Source organism: Archocentrus centrarchus, chromosome 20, assembly GCF_007364275.1.
Source record: "Archocentrus centrarchus isolate MPI-CPG fArcCen1 chromosome 20, fArcCen1, whole genome shotgun sequence".
Lineage (NCBI taxonomy): Eukaryota > Metazoa > Chordata > Actinopteri > Cichliformes > Cichlidae > Archocentrus > Archocentrus centrarchus.
In genome coordinates, this window is record NC_044365.1 from 17,870,798 (window position 1) to 17,891,251 (window position 20,454).

The window sequence follows — 20,454 nt, forward strand, 5'->3', positions numbered from 1 at the left end:
GTTGCTATGCGCTGCCACATAATAAGTTCCCAGCAGAGACTGCAAGTATTCACAGTAGAACCAATTTATTTTGTCTACTCCTGATGTAGCGTGCATGTTTTTTTTTTGGATTTGTCTAAATGGGAAAATGCATGCAGATTAAAATCTCCCAGTCACTAATAGTATTCAGGCAGGAAGAGCATTATTTGTCATGTACACGCCTGTTGACGCTGGTGAAGACTACCTTGTGATTTCCGCTTCCAATGACACATGAAAAACAGAACATCTAAAAACTTGATTTCCTTTGGTACAAAGAGAAAATTAAAAATGCCCTTCCATGTAAGGAGATCACATACTGCATTGCCTGAAAGGGCCTGATTCCACTATCCAAAGCTTGTCTCTTTCTCGCTATGACGCACAAACGTGCATCAGAGAAGAAAAGCACTATGAACTATGATTTAGCCAAGGACTGTATCAAATGATATTCCACTATTAGCTTACACATTCAGAAGCAACAGCAAGTCCCAGTAGCCTCCGGTAGAGATTACAGAAAGAAACGTAGGGGCATTTATAGCAAGCACCCACTCCATTTGTAAGTCCCCCACCCACCCCCATATTTTTCTTATATAAATTATATAACCAAGGAATATCCCTTCTTTTAATTTACCACACCTGCTAACCTCTGATAAACTGTAGCTCTAGTTTCCAATCAGCCAAAGGACACGGTTTAAAGCAGACTATGTGATTTCATGTTATTTATCAAATTTATCAAAGAACAATCTGTTCTGAGACATTTCAAACAGAGTTTTATGGTCACAAGAAGCGGCTCAGTATAAAGCACAACAACAGCTGGCAGATTCAGTCGCTAAAATAACTAGCTGCACACAATCTGGTGTGTTTATGAGTTATACTAATGAAATACAGCAGGTGATACAAGTTTATGAAGTTTATGTATTTATTCCTTGAATTTTAGGGTCCCTTATTATTCATGGCGAAAACAGTTCCTGAAGGAGAAGGTGAAGGAAGTCATTTGCTTGTATTTGCGCCATAATTTTTAAGTAATCTGTGTCCCGCTGTCTTTATCTGCCCTGTGTATGTGTGTGTTTGTGTGCGTTCAGCCAAACCGGTCCAACTAAATATTAATTTAAGCCTCACTTTGCCAAGAATGGTGGATGCAGCAGAGCTGTAACAGAATCATTCTGGCTTTAATGACACAGTGCCAGGTGAATTAGACTGACAGCAATTTATTGACCCAATTTTGCAACAGAATTGCTGGAATCATCATCTTCAGTAACAAATTAGGGTATGGTATGGTACCTGATGCACAGCTACCTTGTATGTTCATTATATCCAAGCTATTCAAGAATCATATGCAGGGCTCATTATTTTCTGTTTCTTTTTTTTTTTTTTTTCTGTAATGAACTAATAAGTGGCACACTGATGGCCTATTAGACTAAGAGGCAGCTGTAACATCTTCGTTGTAGATCATTTTGGAAACTTTGCTGCATATCTTCCCTCTCTTTCTGCACCAATGTTTCCTATGCGAGATCCAATAATTTCAGTCATAACAGAGGAAAATCAACTACATCACAAATATCATCACCCTCCTGAAATAATGGCCTAAGTCTTTTTTTTTCAGGTTTTTCAGAAAACACAAACAAATGAACCAACGATATTGAAAATTTAATGATTTAGGCAAAAATTACATTTTTGTGCAAAAATGACTTGGACCATTATTTTAGGAGGGTGACAATATTTGATTAGTTTGTGCTTATAATTTAAATGCAGAGCCTGTTCTCCTTTTAAAAAAATGACCTTATAGGTCGGTTTTGCAGGCATGTTTTATGACCAATACTGTACCTACATTTTAAAATAAAATTAAGCAACCTCTAGCAGTTGTAGATGAAATGGCACGCGAATAACATGTTCTCTGGCTAATTCTGAAGAAATACATAAATACGGATTTTCTTGATTTCGTTTGTGGTTACACATGGTTTGATAACCTGACAAGCTGAATTTCAAATCATTTGCTTTAACATTTGTCCTGTCGCACACCTGACACAGCAAACTATATGCTACAAACTTTCACCAGTTTGTGCATTGCCCCTCAATTATGTTTGCTACATACAGATTGGTACCATTACATATAAATACTCAGTTAGCATAGGTTTTATGAATCATCTCTACAATCATATACACTACATTTCTCCACTAGAACACCCAAAGCCAGAACATGTTGACAATGTTTTAAATATAACTAACTTTGCAACATTACAATCATCCACAGCCGAGCGAGCACAGTGGAATGCAAAAATAGCATTTTTATTATTTGAATATAATTGTAACATTAAACTTGCAACTGAAAACAATGCTCACACTTAATGTGCTACCTTTAATTTATCTTCTAACAACACCAGTTTGAAATAGCCTAGAGCAAACTCCTCCACATGATGTTTTAGATGAAGGTCAATTTATTTCTAAGTGTTAAATGCACGCAAACCTCATTTGCAATTTACAACACTTTGGCAATCACAGTGAATTAGCCGTGTTCTCTTAGACAATACAATATCGCCAGTTAAGGGGGGAAAGGGGCTTGTTGGGAGGGACGACAAATTCAGTTTAAACACATCTGTTGATTGGCCGCACAGCGGGAATTCAGAGAATAATAACTGTGACAGCAGTGGAAGAGAGCCGGGATGAAGGGATCTAAAATCCAGGAAAGCCGTTTCCCTGGCACCATTCTTCCCTCAGAGATTACATGTCTCTCGTTTTCATCATAACATCCAAGTTGGCATGTGACCATTAATAGGACAGACCTCAGTACTTTTCCCCATTGCAGCAGAGTGGCCAGCCATACAGACCACATCAGAGGAACTGTGTCATCTACGCAGCACTGAGACCTTACAAATGCAAAACATGACATCACAGCACAAGTTTACTGAGCAATATTTAAATATACAACTTCCTTTCAAATGTTAAGGCAGCACCAATTTCTGTTCACAGCACCAGGCTTGAAGAATAATTATGTAGCCTGGGAGAAATACTTAAATACTCTCAATAGGCTTAAGCGTGAGGCTGTGGGCTGCATTCAGGTGGACAGCATGGAAACATAATATACTGTCGCTGCAGAGCACAATTCAGAGCCTGCAGTGAGTTGAGGCGCTTTCTGCGCCACAGCCCTCCCGGCTGTTCAAATCATCCTCGTTCACTCGCTCAATATACCTCCACCTCTGCAGGCTGGAGCCTATATACTGCCCGCCTCATCTCTCCACAGTATTTAATGTGTTCCTTCCTTCCCACTCTTAGTTCAAATCTTTGCCAAACGCTTGCCTGACAACACATCCCGCAGCTTTTGCAGCAGACAAGTAATATGGGCTCATTCTGCAGCAGCCTGTGGCACTGACAGGAGTGGGCTTGTGTCTACCAGAGCTGATTACTTGCCAAGATTGCTGATCAAATTGTCAAATCACCCAAACTTTCAGACACTTTTCACTCCTACCTAGTAAAATGTGACCCTATTTTATTTTCAGGGCAATTTCTGTGATCTCCGTGTTTTGCAGACAAAACCTGATGTGACTCCAGATCAAAATTTATGTCGGTTTTTCTCCTGTACAACTGGTACTTTCTTTGTAAGAAAATGAGCTCCATTTCTAGTGTGTTAAATCCTGGTCCATAATAATTTGTCTTGTATTATTACCTTTTATCTTCTTCTAGAGGAAGAAAAACATCAGCGAAACACGTGCCGGCCCCTCTCAAATAAGCGTTTTTAATCTCTTTCATTAAGTTGGCATTAGAGCTTTGAGAAACTGATTAGATGCCTCATTCCTAGTGGCTGCACTGATTGTTGTTAATGGCAACCTGTATTGCAGGGGCATTGTCAGACTTGGTGTCTGCCTTGCTCTGTTCAAGCAACTCTCTGAAACACATGGCTCTTTTAATTAGCTCTCCAGTCAGATCAATGCAGCATTGGTACTGTGATCAGTATTCAGTATTTGAGTTTTCCTTAAAAACTCCCCTCACTTTGCTTCTGGTCTTGATTATGGAGAGGCTGTTTTATATGAACAGACTTAATGAAAGATTATTCCGCTGTGATTTAACACTGTGGATGTGGATGAGATCTCAAAACCAAATGCAACTCCAAAGGCAAAGAGATGAAGAAAAAAAAAACCCTGAATGTAGTTACTAGCTTCCAGCTTGGTTCACCGGAATGAAGACTGCCTTGTCGAGGTATTTTTTTATTACTATTTAATAAAACCTATATTAGGAGGTGTAATGTGCCACTATCATAAACAGCTTTGTACTGCGATACATCTTGAACCATCTAACCGCTGCTTCTTTGTCAGAAAGGGTACAGCTGTGCAATTATAGCAGCTATGTCACATCCTGTGAGAAAAAGATGCAAACTAGATCAAATATCCTGCCTGTACACAACCAGGTTATTTAGGTTCAGTTGTATTGATGTGCTACAGAAATCCTCATCTACAGATATGGTGTGTTGTGTACAGGATAATGCCTGTGTCTCTCCTGCTAGTAAACGCAGTGAGTCAGAGTGGAGGAGGCAGACCGAGGCTCCAGATGCCCACTTCTGGGCCAGACCTCCCTCAGGACAGGCTCGCCCCTTCTTCGGCTTCATGATCCGGCAAGAGGCAGACTGGTGTTTCCATTAGCTTAGCCTCTAATAACAACTACACCTGGGTCCTTGTTGTCCTGCAACAAATCCCTCTCTATGCGACCCTCTACATCCTAGTCATGCTCCAGGAAAATACAGTACAAATGAACAGAAATGAATGATATTAAATGTGGTCAAATTGCTACTAAAAACAAACTGAAAGTTTACTGACGATTTACTTATCTTTATATTGTCCTGCATAACAGTGCCTTTGTTTATAGGTTCCAATGTTGATATGTGAATATTTAAATGAAAATAATATAATATAATATGAAAAATTAGCTGGCGCACTCCTCTGTTGGCCAAAAAGAGTTAATAAATAAATGTCATCCACTTAATTTTCAGTGATTACTACATCATCTTTTAATATTTATGAATGCTAAATTAATATGTCATCGAGGTTATCAATTTCTGACCTCCAAACTGCATGTTTATGGAGTAGCTCACTTTTTGCCAATTTTAGAAGCTTTACAAATGTTGGAACCACAGGGGTACATCTGTGGTTTTGGTCCCCCAATTTTGTGCGACAAAGGAACCAAACTTCAAAAAGTAAATTCTGTGAATGTTTTCCAATTCAGGTGGATCTTTCAGTGGAAATAAAATCAGGCTTTTTGCCCATCTTTGTTATATGTAATTGCCATTTTAGTACTTTGAACTGCATTTCCAGTAAATTTAATTTAATGGATACATTTTTGTCAGTAGCTTTTCTCACTTTACAATTTCTTTAACAAAAGTGTTTTAGACCAACAGCTTCTGTATTTACAGCATAAATTTTTTGAAACCTTAACCTTATTCATCTAATTATATCAAATGAACAGCCAATAAGAATGACCTTCAATTAAAATAGCTTGAAGTTTTTTATTTTTTTTTAAAAAGACACCATTTGGATTTTTCCTCTTTCTTCGTCCTGTATCCATGCTAGCGTGGGACAATTTTGTGTCCCATGCAGCAATCTGAAATGCCCTGATTGACGCCTGACTCCGAGCATCCGTTCAGCCTCTTGCTTTGCAAAGCCTGTGCCAAGAGGATTAAAAATGGAGTCCTCTAGGGCCATGCCATGCCATCTGGACAGAGTTGATCTGGGAGCAGGGTTGTCAGCCAGGAGTGCTGAGTGCATAAAATACTGCATAACTATATTCAAATGCAGCCTTTAGCCTTTTAGAAAGACAAAAAACTATTTTTTCTGTCACTGAGACTTCCTTTTCATCATATTATTTTATATTACTGCCTCCATGGAGTGGACAAAGACTATTTGTTCTCATTTATAATTATTTTTACTTTCTTCTTCCTAGTTTGATAGTTCCATCTATTGTTATATAAAGACAATGAAATGAAATGGGATGACTAATTACATTTAACAGGGGAGTCTTGATCTGATGTTCTATTTTGCACTTTGAAGGCAATTACTTGTTCTAATATAACACTAAACTATAGACAGGTGACACATTATATGGGAAAGCATTAAAGCTGAGTTATGTCCTGTACCCATGAGTACATTAATGGGTATGTTAGCACTTTATTTTCAGACAAGTTATTTGTACATCCTGAACAATCTTTGCTTTACTGAAATTAAAAGCTCAGATTTTTAAAGGTTGCAACCCAAATCTAATGTAATGAAATGAAATAGAAAGGGAAATATAGTTTTACTATGAGTCCTGTCCAACTTAAAGACAGTCAGAATGAAATACTGAGAGGACTAAATGCTAATGCCTCAATAACCTTTTTCCATAGAGTGATGTGTGTCACCTTTGATTCTCCCACAATATCTCGGTCTAACTTTAAAGGTTAAAGTGAGCGGTTGCTCGTCAATATGCCAGAGAGAGGCGAGATGACATCTGTGCTCTGCATGGCCAAGAAAGGCAAGTAGCAGTGCACTAAAATCATGCACACATGGAAATGAGAGAATTTAGGTCACCGTCAGTGACAACTGCCATACTTCAGAGACATGCGTGAAGTTCTGATGTTTAGATGATGCAATTCTTTTTCTTTGGTGATATCTGTTGGGAATAGAAGCGGGAGAGGTTGGGTTTCTTTATTAGCTTTTTCTCTTTGAGAGGTTATGGCTATTAGCAGTAACCAGCTGATGCCTCTTTTTCCAACTGGATTCCCTCACCTTATCTCCACTCCAGGCCATTCCCTGTACCGACGTACTTTATTACATTTTTTTTTTATAGCTGGCATCCAAGTAAAGACACATTTCACAACCCATTTCACAATCTACCCCTGAAGATGCACAAATCTGTGTTGCTGCGTAGTATAATCTTACATTAGCCATTCAACCTCAGTTATGCTTCAGAGCTAAGCCAAATCAAAAATGGGATTTGGCTTAGACCACCACCACCACCAAAAAAATAAAATAAAATAAAATAAAATAAATAATAGTCCATCCATTCATCTAAAGAAAGAACCAACTGTGCTTTTCTAACAGTAGAGTTTCCAGAGGACATTGACTCCACATGGAGAAAAGAAGTTGCACAAACAGTGGCCAGTCAAAAAATAGCATTAGTATAAATTCTTATTCATCAAATGAATTACAATTTAAAAAAAAAACAAAAATTAGCACCTAGCCGTGCAGTAGCATGGCAACAAAACATTCGATTTTGTGCTGCAGTGCGTCCAATGTGTCCATAAGCTGGGAAACATGAAATATTAGGCTGTGCATCTATGCAAACCTGACCTCAAAGCAAATGCATCCATAGCGGAAAAGCAGTCACTAATGTTATTAGAGAGTCTACCATATAAGAACACATTCAAAAACAAAATAAATACAAAATAAGATATGATAAAACTTTAATGATCCCACAACGGCAAAATTTGCATATTACAGCAGCTCAAGTACAGAGAAGAAGGATGAAATAAAATAAAATAGAAAACACCATATACATCTATTGGGGATCATTTCTGTTTTAAACTTACTAGCTAACCCAGTCCAAGCTCTTGGTTAGCTTACTAGCTCAAAAATATTTGAGACATGAAAATGGAAACTTCCACAAAGGTGTTCTTCAACTATACAAGGCCAGGTCTCCAGGGAATTCTGTTCACTAGTCATATATGATCAGTATCTGTCAGAGTCTCTAAAACTCTAGCCCAGCCATTTCGTGCTACCAGTAAATTATATACATGACTGAATAGGAGCCCCTTTAAGGAGCCCCCGCAGCAAGATCGAGCAGTAAATGGTGCTTAAACAGGGCTAAAAAAAAAATTAGTTAACAGAGCCTAGGAGTCCTTTTTGTTCATTATTTTTGTTTTGTGGTTTTCATTGTTATGTCATCGAATATTTGCCATTTTCACTCCAATATTTCCCAATTTTGAAATGTTTGTTTCTTATCTGCCTGCTGATAAGAAACAAATAAACAAACAAACCGTTTTTCCACATAAAATCCAGCTTTAAAAGTAAACGGAATAATGAAGAAGTAATAAAGAAATAATAGAATTTGAATTTGCAGACAGCTAAATCATCCTCTCTTGTGCGTTTTCCCTTCAAGTTAGAAGCGCAAAAAATAAGATTAAAAAATAATAATAATATTAATATTAAAGAAACCCTCTCTGGTGGTTCTCTTGCCCTCTTTAAACACTGCAGTTTGGTGATTTTGCAAGTTTCAACTTTAGCTTGTGAGTCACAGCAAACAGGATAAGTTTGTTGACACCGCACCTCCATCTGGCTGGCTCAGCTGTCAGTCAATCGAGGATAATGGCCCCACCCAGTGCTTTACCCTTCACAGCTATGGCCAACAGTCCCAACAACTTCACAGATCAGTACCGGACACATCCACATGAATCGTCTTTTCCAAGTAAAGATTAACTCACTCCTGGCTGCAAACAGGAACAAGTCGTCTAATTTCAGTTGAACCTTAAAGGCTCAACAACCACATGAGCTCTGGACAAAAGAAGCATCTCCAACTGTCTCTCTGATTAGAATGTCCCCGGGGACCACAGCACACATCACTGCCTTTGTGTGTGCGTGTGTCGTTGGGGGGTTTGGGGGTGGGGTGCTTATTAGTTGGCTCTAATCTGCTTGATAATAAAGATCCCCGGTACTCGGGGGACCTGATGGGGAGGGTAAGGCTTTTTTTTTTTTTTGAGAGGGGGAGGGTGGTGTTGCTCTACCGTCTTACTCCAGTGCAATCACGACCGTTGCTCGCCACTAAGCCAGCAGCACTCACAAACGGTCTCACTGTCTCTCTCCTCCACACACACTCTTCCTCTCTCACTCTCACTCACTCTCTGATACATGCAAACACACACACACACACACGCACAAGCTTCTTCTCGCACTTCACTGCTCACTGACTCGCTCGCCCTCCCTCAGTCGTCACTCTGTAACCGTACGGACACACTCGGCTTTGCTACGGCTACTGTGTAATTCTCCAGCTATTCCAAAGCTGCTGTCTCAGTACCTCGCGTAGTGCATACACTCATAAGCATCTGCTCTGATCCAGCGTGGGCTCAAAGTGTACACAGAGAGCGGGATAATGAAAGAAAGGCACCAAGGAGGAAAGCAGGGTGAGAGAGGGAACTAAAAGGAGGAGAAGGATAGAGCTTGCTCTTGCGTAAAGGTGGGAGGACAGTTTGATTCAGTGAAAATTTGGATTAAACTGGCTACGACTCTGGTCTAAAGTTACCACTAAAGGTAAGTGCATCTTCTCCTCGAGAGATTCTTCCTCTGCCTCTATGCATTTCACCTCCTAGTTTTCACCTTCATATAGATTAAACTGATTTCCAGCAACTCCGCAGCTTCTTGGTTTAGTTAAGACACATTTTATAGCTTGTTGACAGAGCTTCACAGGATAGAAGGAGCTTTATTCGATGAAGTCACTGTCATGATTTTGTTGATGGACACAGTTGAGACTCTTCTTTCTAACAGCTGGTTAAGTGGGATGGAATTTGGATCAGCTGTGCCCTTGACAATGTTGTAATGCTGTTTAAGTCTGAGGACGGCAGACATTCAGTTGCCTGCCTCTTGCGTTCTTGGTACGGCTCCCAAGAATTAAATGAGAAATCACTGAGTGTCAATTAGACACGTCAGGAAACACTTCACTCTGAATGTGCTGACCCCGTTTGTAGGTCTCAGTTATTTCAGCTCCTCCACACACAAAAGGCTGCGGAGTTTTTCAACTCTCTGTGTTGGAGGGTGCTCAACACTGATTAACACACCACGGTGTGTCAAGTGCCTTTGGCAAGTTTTGCTTATGTCTCCAAAATACAAAAAAGAAAAAAAAATGAACACGTATTCTTCTTTTGAAAATCTATGACTGACTAAATTATAGGAATTATAGTCCATTACAGCCTCAAAGTAGTAGTAATGTAATGTTTTAGTTGAGATTGCGCAGGGTCTGATGGCTCAATCACAGGCTGGGGATTAATCTTTTTGTTTGAATAGTGTATATCTGCAATATTATTAGTTGGTAAGGCCATTCTTGTGGTGTGGAAAGGGATTAGGGAGAACAATCTAAGAGGATATCAGACAGGCTTGGCAGAATCAGATTTGCTGAGAAACATGGGATCACAGATGCAACTTGCCCCCATTTCACATAACAGATGCTTATTTGGATGAGCTAGAAAGGAAATATAAGGGCACGAAATACGGAGATGCACCCTTCAGCAATGCCGAGACATTTGCATTAAACATATACATCTGATCTTTATACCAGTAATCCCACTGCGAGTTGTAATTGCATCAAATTTGCATCTCAGAAAAGATCATGCACTGGACAGAGACACACACAATGGACTTATTGGACTTTTATAGCAGTGTGCATCATTATTATTTCACCATCAATAATTAGGATCACCAACTTCCGAATCTCTGTACGTGTGTAGCATTCCAGTCTAAAGTCGTACCCTGTGAATTCAAGCACAGCTTTTCAAAGTCAATCCCATCTTTACTTACAGATTAGATTTAAAAAAAGTCTCTTGCCTTCCCCTACTTTAAGCACATCTAATGTAACTCACTTTAGTGTCAGAGGAGCTGAGTCTTCTTATCAGCATTCAGCTGAAAACACCTGCTTTGGAATAATCAAATTACGCTCCAAGGAGTCCACTTCCAGAGGAAAAGAGGAGCTGGACCCTCTGAGTACACAGAGGCTACTGTGCAGAAAATGAGCATTCAGGGCATGCAGCCACCAACCACTCAGGTATTATAACTGCATTAGAGGGGATAAATGAAGAGGCACGCAGTATACTTATGGTATATTAAGTGATGACAGTGATATTAGCTGACTCAGGTGCATATTAGGACAATTATTTTACCCATCTGGTGACATAGTGTGGTGGAAGGAAGTGCTTGTTTGATGACAGTCAACCTACAGTATAGAAAACCCTTTAGAATAAAATCATGTTGGATTTTTAGATCTTGTTTTATATTTTCAGCGCTGCACTAGTTAAGTGAAATTTGTCTGCAACTGGCGGCGTGCTTTCAGATTTCAGATCACCTTGTTTCACGCACTGCACTGTCTTCTGTTTACATGGATTTCATCGCGTCTCAGTGACCAACACAATTATGATGAGCATGTTCTGTTTTTTAACTGGCTCTTTTAATCACAACAACCAGCAATTATGTTTGATTACTTCTTCAGATTTAGAATTAATTTAGCTCAGGACACTATGAACCAATAAGAGAGAGAAAAAAAAAAAAAAGAAGATATGATCACCTTGTTCTATGTGTTGTAAATGTAAATGTAGGCCCAAAGAAATCTGGAATGTCCAAAGCAATACATAGATGGGTGACAAATTAAAGGAAAAAAAAATAAAGCGACAGAGTAAACCTCAGTATGACTTGTTTCTCATTCTCCAAGTGTCTGGAACTCTAGTGAAGGGATGGAACACCAATCTTCAAGATAAATTCCTTCATTTGGTGTTTTGGTGATGGTAGTAAAGACCACAGTATTCCTCAGGTATTCTGTGGTATTGAGATCTAGTGACTACTAGACGGACAGTATGCGACTGAAGACCCGAACCATTTACTGACTCCTCATGCTCTCTGAATAAGAGCATCTCCATCCTGAAAGGGACTGCTTCCATCAGGGCAGAAGTGTTTCATTACAGGATAAAGGTGACCACTCAGAACAACTTTGTATTGATTTGCTAACTCTAAGAGGATAAAGTGGACCCAAAACCTGCCAGCAAAATACCTCTAACCACTCACTCCAGGGGGTCAGTCATTCAAGTTTTTCCTTTAATTTGTCAGCTGTCTGCACGAAACCACGAGTCCAGGAGGATGTAAAGTCAAGCAGCTCCTTATGCCTTTCTCTGCACTGTGTCCATGTAAATTTAATGGCAAGGCTGAGTGCTTTGTGGTAAATTACAGCATTAGGTCCACAAAGCTGTCATCATACGTTAGGATCCACCGCTCTGTTTGATTAGGGCTGAGCTGTTATTTATGGTGAGTCTGCAGCCTTTACCGTAAGCAGAACTACAGTGATCAGTCATACAGATATGCCACCTATCACTGCATTTTGAAGTAAGTGTCCATCAAGAGCCTTGGGCTTAAATGGAATCAATACTTGAGATTATTTGAAGTCCCCAGACTCTCTTTACCTTGGGCTCTTCAATCTCCGCCCTCACTCAGTGGACTCATTTTGACATCATTCCACTCTAAATGAGGTGTGTCCGTGTGTGTGTGTGTGACGACTAAAGTGTGTCTCTGTTCATTTCTATAGCACCCTAAGATGTAATAAGCTATCTGTCAGAAACTTGCCTCCATCGATTGAAGCATCTGAATGCTAATCAGACAGTGGATTTGGTTGTTCTGTCTGCAGTCTGTATTGTACTTGCATAAATGTGCTTTGTGTAAGGCAGCACCCCCGCAAGCTACTCTCAGCTAAGAAGCCTGCAGACCTCTAAGACCAGGATCTCCCTTGCTCTCATCAGCAAGAGTCCTAAACATCTCAAATTAAAGTCTTGCAGTGATGGATGACTCTCAGTCTCTAGCAGATATTGCGCAGGCTTCTGCTCTGAATGATGGGCAAGTCCTCTTCACTCTACTTAGTAATTATTTATATAGATTTGTCTCTGCTCGTTTGTCAGTTTTTGAGACATGTCGTTTCTTCCTCTCTGTGGTACTAATACCCAGCAGAGGTAAAACCTCACAGTTTCTGCCGCCGTCTGATGCTGGCGTTTCTTCTTTTATACATCTTTTTTTCTCTCTTTCTGGAAGGAAAACGAATATAGCCTTCCCAGTGGTATACGCCAGTTGTCTGAAGCAATGGTGAAAAATAGAAGTAGGAAGGATGCAGTTACCTGACGATACAATTTATAGAGGACACAACTGTTTTGCCCTATGAAAAATACAAAACAGTGAGCTCAGTGTGGTGTTCTGTGTGAGATAAAAGGTGAGGCAGGTCCTCTGAGACTCAACTGTGCAGAGTTTCAACATTGATTATTACTCATATCTGAGCACTGCTGTGGCTTATCTTAGAATGGCCACAGTTGGAAGCATCAAGGAAAATGACAACAGTTTTTTTTTTCTCTTCTTCATTGACATTATTAAGCTGCTCTTTCTCATCCTTTAAGAGTTTCACTTAAATGCCTTCAATTTTTAAGCATTCCCTTTGAAGACATTTCAAGGAAAGCGAGGCCACGTCATTGTCTCTCCTTTTGTTTGATTACTTAATTTTCTTTCATAAATGTGTTTAACATTGCAGAGCAAAATCTTAAAATATCCCGAAGGGGCCCTTGAGCCTTTGTGTCTTTGAATGCATTTGTGCCATCCCTTTGAGAAATCCACCACAGATTCTCAGCCAACAGTGGGCAGAAACAGTTGTGGTTATAAAAATCACCAGAGGCCATGCACAGGCACAAGTACAAGTGCAGGAAGGAGTGTGTTTCTGTGCCAATGCTTTTACACTACCATTTATAAAGTTGCTCTTTGTTGTGTCTCCATTTTTGAAGAGCACTGAATAACAGGTTTCAGTGTTTTCCTGTTTCATTCAGACTGACAGTTAGCAGGTTATATATGCAATCTGCATCCTTTGCATTTGTGATGAAATGCTTTCAATCTGACAAACATTTAATCACCAGGAGTCGTCCAAACAATAAACAGTCATCTGTGGCTGGACTTGACTCTATAACCTTAAACACAACCTCGCCCGCCCCGGGGGGGGGGGACGTGGGAAAGATTTCCTGTCACACAGGTGAATGACTATTAGTTTACTGACCCTAGAGGTAGAGGGAGATTGTAATGATTTTTAGAGAGGGTGCTGGGGGGGTCTTTCATTATAGGAGCTGAACAGGGCTATGGAAGTCTTGCAGGAAAGAATAAGGCAGATATTGGAATACTCTGTTCTGGTGAACTGATGAAATCTTGCAGAAGACTGCGGCCCCGTGGCTTTAAGGGGTCAATAAAATTATTGCGAGTTTATTTTCATTTGAGTTTCTAAATTGGCAATCCATCAGTTAATCCATCGGTGGTGATAAGATGACCACCGAGATACAAATACAGTGACATCCTCGGGCCAGAAGAAAAAATAAAACATGACCCAAAATTGCAAGGCACATGCAATAGAGGGCTCTTACAAAGTGGAGGACCACCCCCCATCCCACCCCCCCACAGAACATCCTGCAGCAGGCATTAGTGTTTTAGAGGGCCATGATCCCAAGCCAATTCAAGCCATTGGCCTTAGCTTCAATAATCACCCAAGCTGGAGCGCTTAAAGCTGAGGCAATGAAAGCATAAGAGACAAGGCGAGCAAGCCGAGGGACCTTCTAGCCATCTGCAACCATTACCAACCAGGCTGCAAAAGGATGTGAAGAGAAATAACAAGGTCTGGTGGTGCACCCAAAGCAGTGGAAAACGCTATACTTATTATACTATACCACTGCACTAAAACTGAAAACTACGAAGCCAGAATGATGAGTTTTGATCTGCATATATTTCAAAATGATGGGGAGTTCACAGACTACCACCCAAGTTTGGCAGCTGCGGGGCACTAACATTTTATCTTTTGTATTTTTTTTTTTTTTTATTGATAAATAAGAATATCATGGCATAGATAAGTTCCTAACCGTTGCAGCTATGTCACAACTTGTATAGAAGTCCAATCGTATTAATGCTAAATGCACCCTTTATTTTTATTTAAGGTGATTGTGTTGTTGGCTAGCATATATGAGCAGCACTGTTTCCCTTTTATTCAATGAATTCAGTCTTCTGTTCCATGCCACATAAAATTGTCACTTTCATTCATGAAAACTTTATTTCATTAAAATAAAACACACTCCTTAAATGATAATATCTGTGCAGCAGACACTACTTTTCTATGAAGTACCCAGTACTCTTTGCTTACAGCGCTAGAGCAAGCTAACTCCGGCATGTAGACTTCTGTAATGCAACTGGTGAAGCAGAAGTGTTTTATTTCTTTTCCCATTTGTCCAGCAATACTTTCACGGTATCTTACACTCAATTCATGTTTCATAAGTCTCAGGCGCTGTGGTGAATACTGTATAAAGTTTTCTGGAAACAAGGAAGCCTCTGCTCAACTACAACTACAGGTGAGCCACAAACTGAAAGAACTAAAAAGAGTATATATACACAGTCGTTTGATTTATAATGTCTGAGGTGTAATTTCAACCCCGCGTGTATAAAACGGCCGGTGTAGGTGTTCAAGGTGATTTGAAAAAATTACCCATGGAAGTTGCTCCTGCTGGTATCTCCTCCTCTTATCATTATTGTGGTAGAGAAGAAAATTACATCATAACTTACTGAAGTAGAACAGAGGCTGAGCTAGCACAGCAGCAGGCTGCTCTTTGATATGGGAGCTAACCACAAAACTCACTTGCACTTGTCCACGTATTATCAGTCATTCATATTATCACAGTCTTGGTATATTCCAGGGTCAGGCTGTTTGTCCCGTCCCCCACCGCTGATATGGAGGATCCACTCTGTGCCTACAGAAACACACCGTGAAACTTTGTAGCGTTGTACTTTTTACTCATTAATTAAAAGCACAACTGTGTGTGTTTTTTTTAATGGGAGCACAAAATATGCATTTTAGACCATCTTTAATGAATTAAGATTTAGAAGGAGCCACAGACAAAAAGTAAACATTCACATTAAATAGCTGACAGCACTGCAACGCAAGTCCTGCTGCAAAACAATTAAGACTCTGAAGTGTCGTCTCTGATGCGACCGCGAGGACAAAGAAACAATTCCTGTTGTATTCTTTCATGCTTATCTTCCAATAAATGCCTCCGTGAAAAATGTCACTGAGACACACAAATGCTGTCGTCTGCTTTAATTCAGTTTACTGTTCAGAAGAGCTCCAATCCAACATAAAATTACTCATTCACTCCTCATGCACTTAAATCACTGAGACTCTTAAGGACATCTTTTTTTTGTGTACAGGGTTTTTGACTTAGCAGCTTACCATTTCATACAGGTTTGGCTCTTATGCCTTATATACACCATGAACCTGGGGAGTGATAAAGCGTTGCACTTCTTCCATTAAATAGAATAAGAAATCATCCTGACAGACCCTAGATCTTGGCCTGGGTTAGTCTTCTTATGAGCGAGACTTCCTCAAGGTCAGCATGATGGTACTTTTCTTTAGTGTGTGCAGCACCTGTGATGAATAGGACACAGTGTATGCGGGGAGAGGACGTGAGGGATGAAGATTTGGGGGGTTAATGTATTGTGTTTACCTGTAAATAGAGGCCACCGGTTTCATAGCTGTGATGAAGTCCTGCAGCATTTCTAAACTTTTAATATCACTATGCTCATCAGCTATTAAAACCAAAAATCTCTAATAACTTTAAGGTTTGAGGACCAAACGCGAGCAAAACAATTAAAATCAAAAACACAGCAGTGAAAGTTTTCAAGAATTATATTCAGAACTTAAAAAATGTTAACAAGAAGCATGAGCTGCTTTTAAATATGAAAAGCTTTCAAAGTAATTTCATGCTAAAGCTGGAAGTTAATAGCTGTGTCACACTGAGGTGACCTACTTCAAAAGTGCTGATTGGAATACTTGAGATTAGCATGGAAAGTCCTTCTGTACAATCAATACAGTATGCCAAAAGAATCTGACAGGTTTATGTGACAGCGTTTCATCTGCAAATAAGCCATTCAACACAGTGAAACATGACAGTTTGTCTTTGCAGGATCTAGTTTTCTGAAAGTGCGTTGAGTGAAAAAAAAAAAAAAAAAAGGAAATAAATAAAAAGCACTACTGAAATATTACACATCACACAAAGGCTACAAAAAAGTACTATTGGAGATGGAAAAATGCCTCATGTGTGCTTAAGGGAAAGAGCAGTACTTGAAGATGAATGAATACCGAGTGTGAATTTTGGCAATCGAATGCTTTTGTCAGTGCGACAGGCTGGCCAAACTAGTGTCAAGCCCATGCAAACCATGTTGTCTACAATATCACAACGGTGCTGTGTGAACAAACACACAAAGCTTTGCATGCAAAATGTACTTGCACTGTAGCGACAACATTATTATATGGTTCAATGCTGCTTTGTCTGAAGCAAATAAAACTGCAGGCTTGTGAATTGACCCAGATAATCACCTGAATCTTTATGCGAGTGTTATCGAAGTAGGATTTGAGCGGTAGTGGCTTAAATAGCTTGGCTGGCTTTTTCAATTTTAACTGCCTTTAAAGTGGAGGTGCCCTAAACTTTCACAGGTTCTGCTGTACTTTTCTTCTCCCGAGGAGAACAATGAGTCACACGGAGCAAAATTCAAAACAAAAACCCCCCCAAAGGCTCGGGGGCTCTGTCTTTGACAGCTGTGGCCTAGCCTGCCGAGTTTTCCTGATGAGCAACACTTCATTGTATAGAAGATAAACAAGAATGTGCTCAGTCACCCTTCTGCAAGCAAGGCCTCTGTGAACCCCATTTCTGATAGTCTACCCAATCCACTAGACTGACAGATCTATCATCTTTGTTATATAGAGCCATAAATCACTCTGGTTATGTTTTAGTAACTTAAAATTGGCTATGTGTTTGATCAAATAACCTGCAGAAATAGAAGGTACATGGCATTTATAAAATATAATTCAGAAAGTGTCCAATGTGACAACAAAAAAAAAAAAAAAAAAATCCCCAAAAATCTCCCTTCATACATTTTTCAAGCGAAGTGTATATTCTTTATTAAAACTGCATGCACTGCACCAGTAACTACAGCAACCAGGACAACAAAGCACCAGGCAAGGCTATATTTTCTTTATATAGAGCTATCTGTTAGCACTGTGGCCTCAAAGTAAAAAAAGGTCCTAGGTTTTAACCTGGGGCTTTCTGCCTGTTCTCCTTCCTACGCGGGTCTCCTCTGGGTGATCCACTTTCCTCACTCAGCCCAAAGACATGTTTGTCAGGTTAACTGGTCATTGTCTGTCTCTCTGTGTTAGGCCTGTGATGGACTGGCAAACCCTCCAAGGTGTAGCACACCTTTTACCATTCGTCAGCTGGGACAGGTTATACGCTCCAGGCTCACAGAGTTGGGAAAGTGGTTAAAGAAATGGACTGAATCAACATAAACATCTGAAGGCTTGAATAAAATGTTTTAACTCATCTGAAATATGCTCTAATTTGACAGTGAAGATTTTAACTGAATTTTTGTTCTCTGGCAGTGTCGTTAGCTGCTGCTGCCAATATTCAAGTGATGGCAATGCTCACATGCACTTGCTCCCAAGGAACAAAAAAAAAAAAAAGCAACAGCTTATGTTAGCGCCATGACTCAAGAGAACTAGTGTGTGCTTTTAACAGTTATCTCATACTCGACACAGTGTATCTATGAGGCTTCTTACATTTGCATCAAGATTTTTCCTGAAAAGTTCTGGTGTTTAAAAAAAATGAATGTATACCCTTTCTTACAATTTCCATATCCAGCATTCCTGTTAACATCCTGGTGGTCCATGCCCCTTTGTCTTTTTGGAACATCACACATTAAAATCCACTTGCAGATCCACACACGTATTACCATTAATTTTATCTGACTACTAATGTATTTTGTCATGTGGCACATTTACTCGTATTCAACAAAGCAGTCACATTACACACAGTACAAATATGCAGGGGTGGGCGGTGCGCTGATATTTTGAGTTAAAGCTAATACGACAAGGTTTGTGATCATGGTTACAGTCACAAACCTCAAGATAAAGAAACGTGGATTTTAGTCAAAGAAAATAAAATTCCATGTAGCGCGTGCATAAACTGCTGGTGCAACAGCAATTTTACATTGCGTAAGAAAACTGAATCCATTCACATCACTCTACTTTCCACCTCAGAGAAACATAATTAAAACATTCTGCAGATGTTTGTGAGTGATTATCATGTCTCTACATGTTACGCACAGTAACTGTGAAAAATAAATAAAATAAGCAAATAACTGGTACATGTGACTCGGGAAACACATGGCTGACGTCTTATCATATGAACAGGGATTACATAATTAACAGTTACTGTGGGAAAATAATGATTTGATGGTTGAAGCAGCTGGAATAAAGGAGCTGCATAGTGCTGTCAGATTATACAGATGATGCCTCACAGTAGCTGCTCATCAAAACTTAATTTTCTTATAAAACACACACACACACACGTGCGCACACACACACACACACACACACACACACACGATTCATTTTCCCCACTTATACTGTTTTGGTTTTTTAAAAAGAATTTTATGAATGTAATTTCTAGTCATTAATACCCAAATAAGAAAAGAGCTGTTCATGCTGAATCAGTGAAATCAGCTAAGTGTTATAATAATAATAATCATAAACATTTAAACATTAGAGCTTATCTACAAATTCATATTTACAAATATGTAGAGGTAGAGGTTTAGGGTACTGCAGCCAACAGCCTGTAAAGAGTCAAAATATCTGCTTCCTGTTGCATAACAGCATACCTGAGCATATTTACAGCTTACAGTAAGAAACTGCTTTGAAACAACTATGTAGAGAATAGTTTTATATTCACTTCAGCTCACTGAATGATGGATGAACAGTCTGTATTTTCTGGCAAAGGTTTTCTCCTTTTTTTTTTAAAGGAAGTTTACTTGCTAACTGGAACAGAAAAATGTAGAGGAGATAAAATGTGATGTGTGAAGTTATATAAACCTTTTATAGTTATTGTCAGCATTACACACCATCTTTTCAATATTTCAATACAGCTTGCAAAGAAGAAAGTACAATACAAGGAGAGTGAGTGAGAAAGTTCCTCCCAGTGGGACTTTTAGGGCCGGTGCTGTTGCTTAACAGACAAAAGACATTATACCATTTTAAATACTGAAAGAGTCCTTTAGAAAATCCAACCAGCGCACAGATATTTCAGTTTTTAAAAAAAAGTCAATACATGCACTTCTGCAATTATTATGCAGTCAATATTGTGGTTGTTAAATACAGAAGTACCTATTGGCAATTAGTATCTTCTTAATTCAACAATGCAGCAAACACACACACATACAAAGGCAAGGACACACTATGCTTCCAAAAACGGAGGAACCAAAGTGAGAGGCAGACTATCGGGCAAAGCTAACTGCTGTATTTATGAGCAGGAAAACCCTGATTCCTGCACTCCTTATTTTTTCCACTTAGGAGGGGAAAAGTAGTCATATTCTCTTCCCATCACTGTGAGTCATGAAACTCTTCTGCAGCAACCTCAAATCTTCTTCTCCAGCTTTGTATGCCATACCATTATGCACCATTGACCCAGTGAGACAGGGCCATTACAGAAAAGACTAATTCTTAATCTAGGATATTGCTTTCTCATTATTCCCTCTCCCCCTGGCCTCTTGCATGATAACTGTTTGATTAAGGCAGTTATGTCACTTGAGGCCCTGAAAGAGCCCACCTTTTAATATTACCTGGCTG

General features: G+C 39.5%; 1 protein-coding gene across 1 annotated transcript in view; it reads left to right on the forward strand.

Moving 5' to 3' along the window:
- Positions 1 to 8,780: 8,780 nt before the first annotated feature.
- Positions 8,781 to 20,454, forward strand: part of LOC115799516 (cadherin-12-like) — a 104,473-nt gene continuing 92,799 nt past the window's right edge. The window contains exon 1 of the mRNA XM_030756730.1: positions 8,781 to 9,278. The gene's annotated coding sequence lies outside the window, so the exon portion shown is untranslated. The remainder of the gene's footprint in view (positions 9,279 to 20,454) is intronic.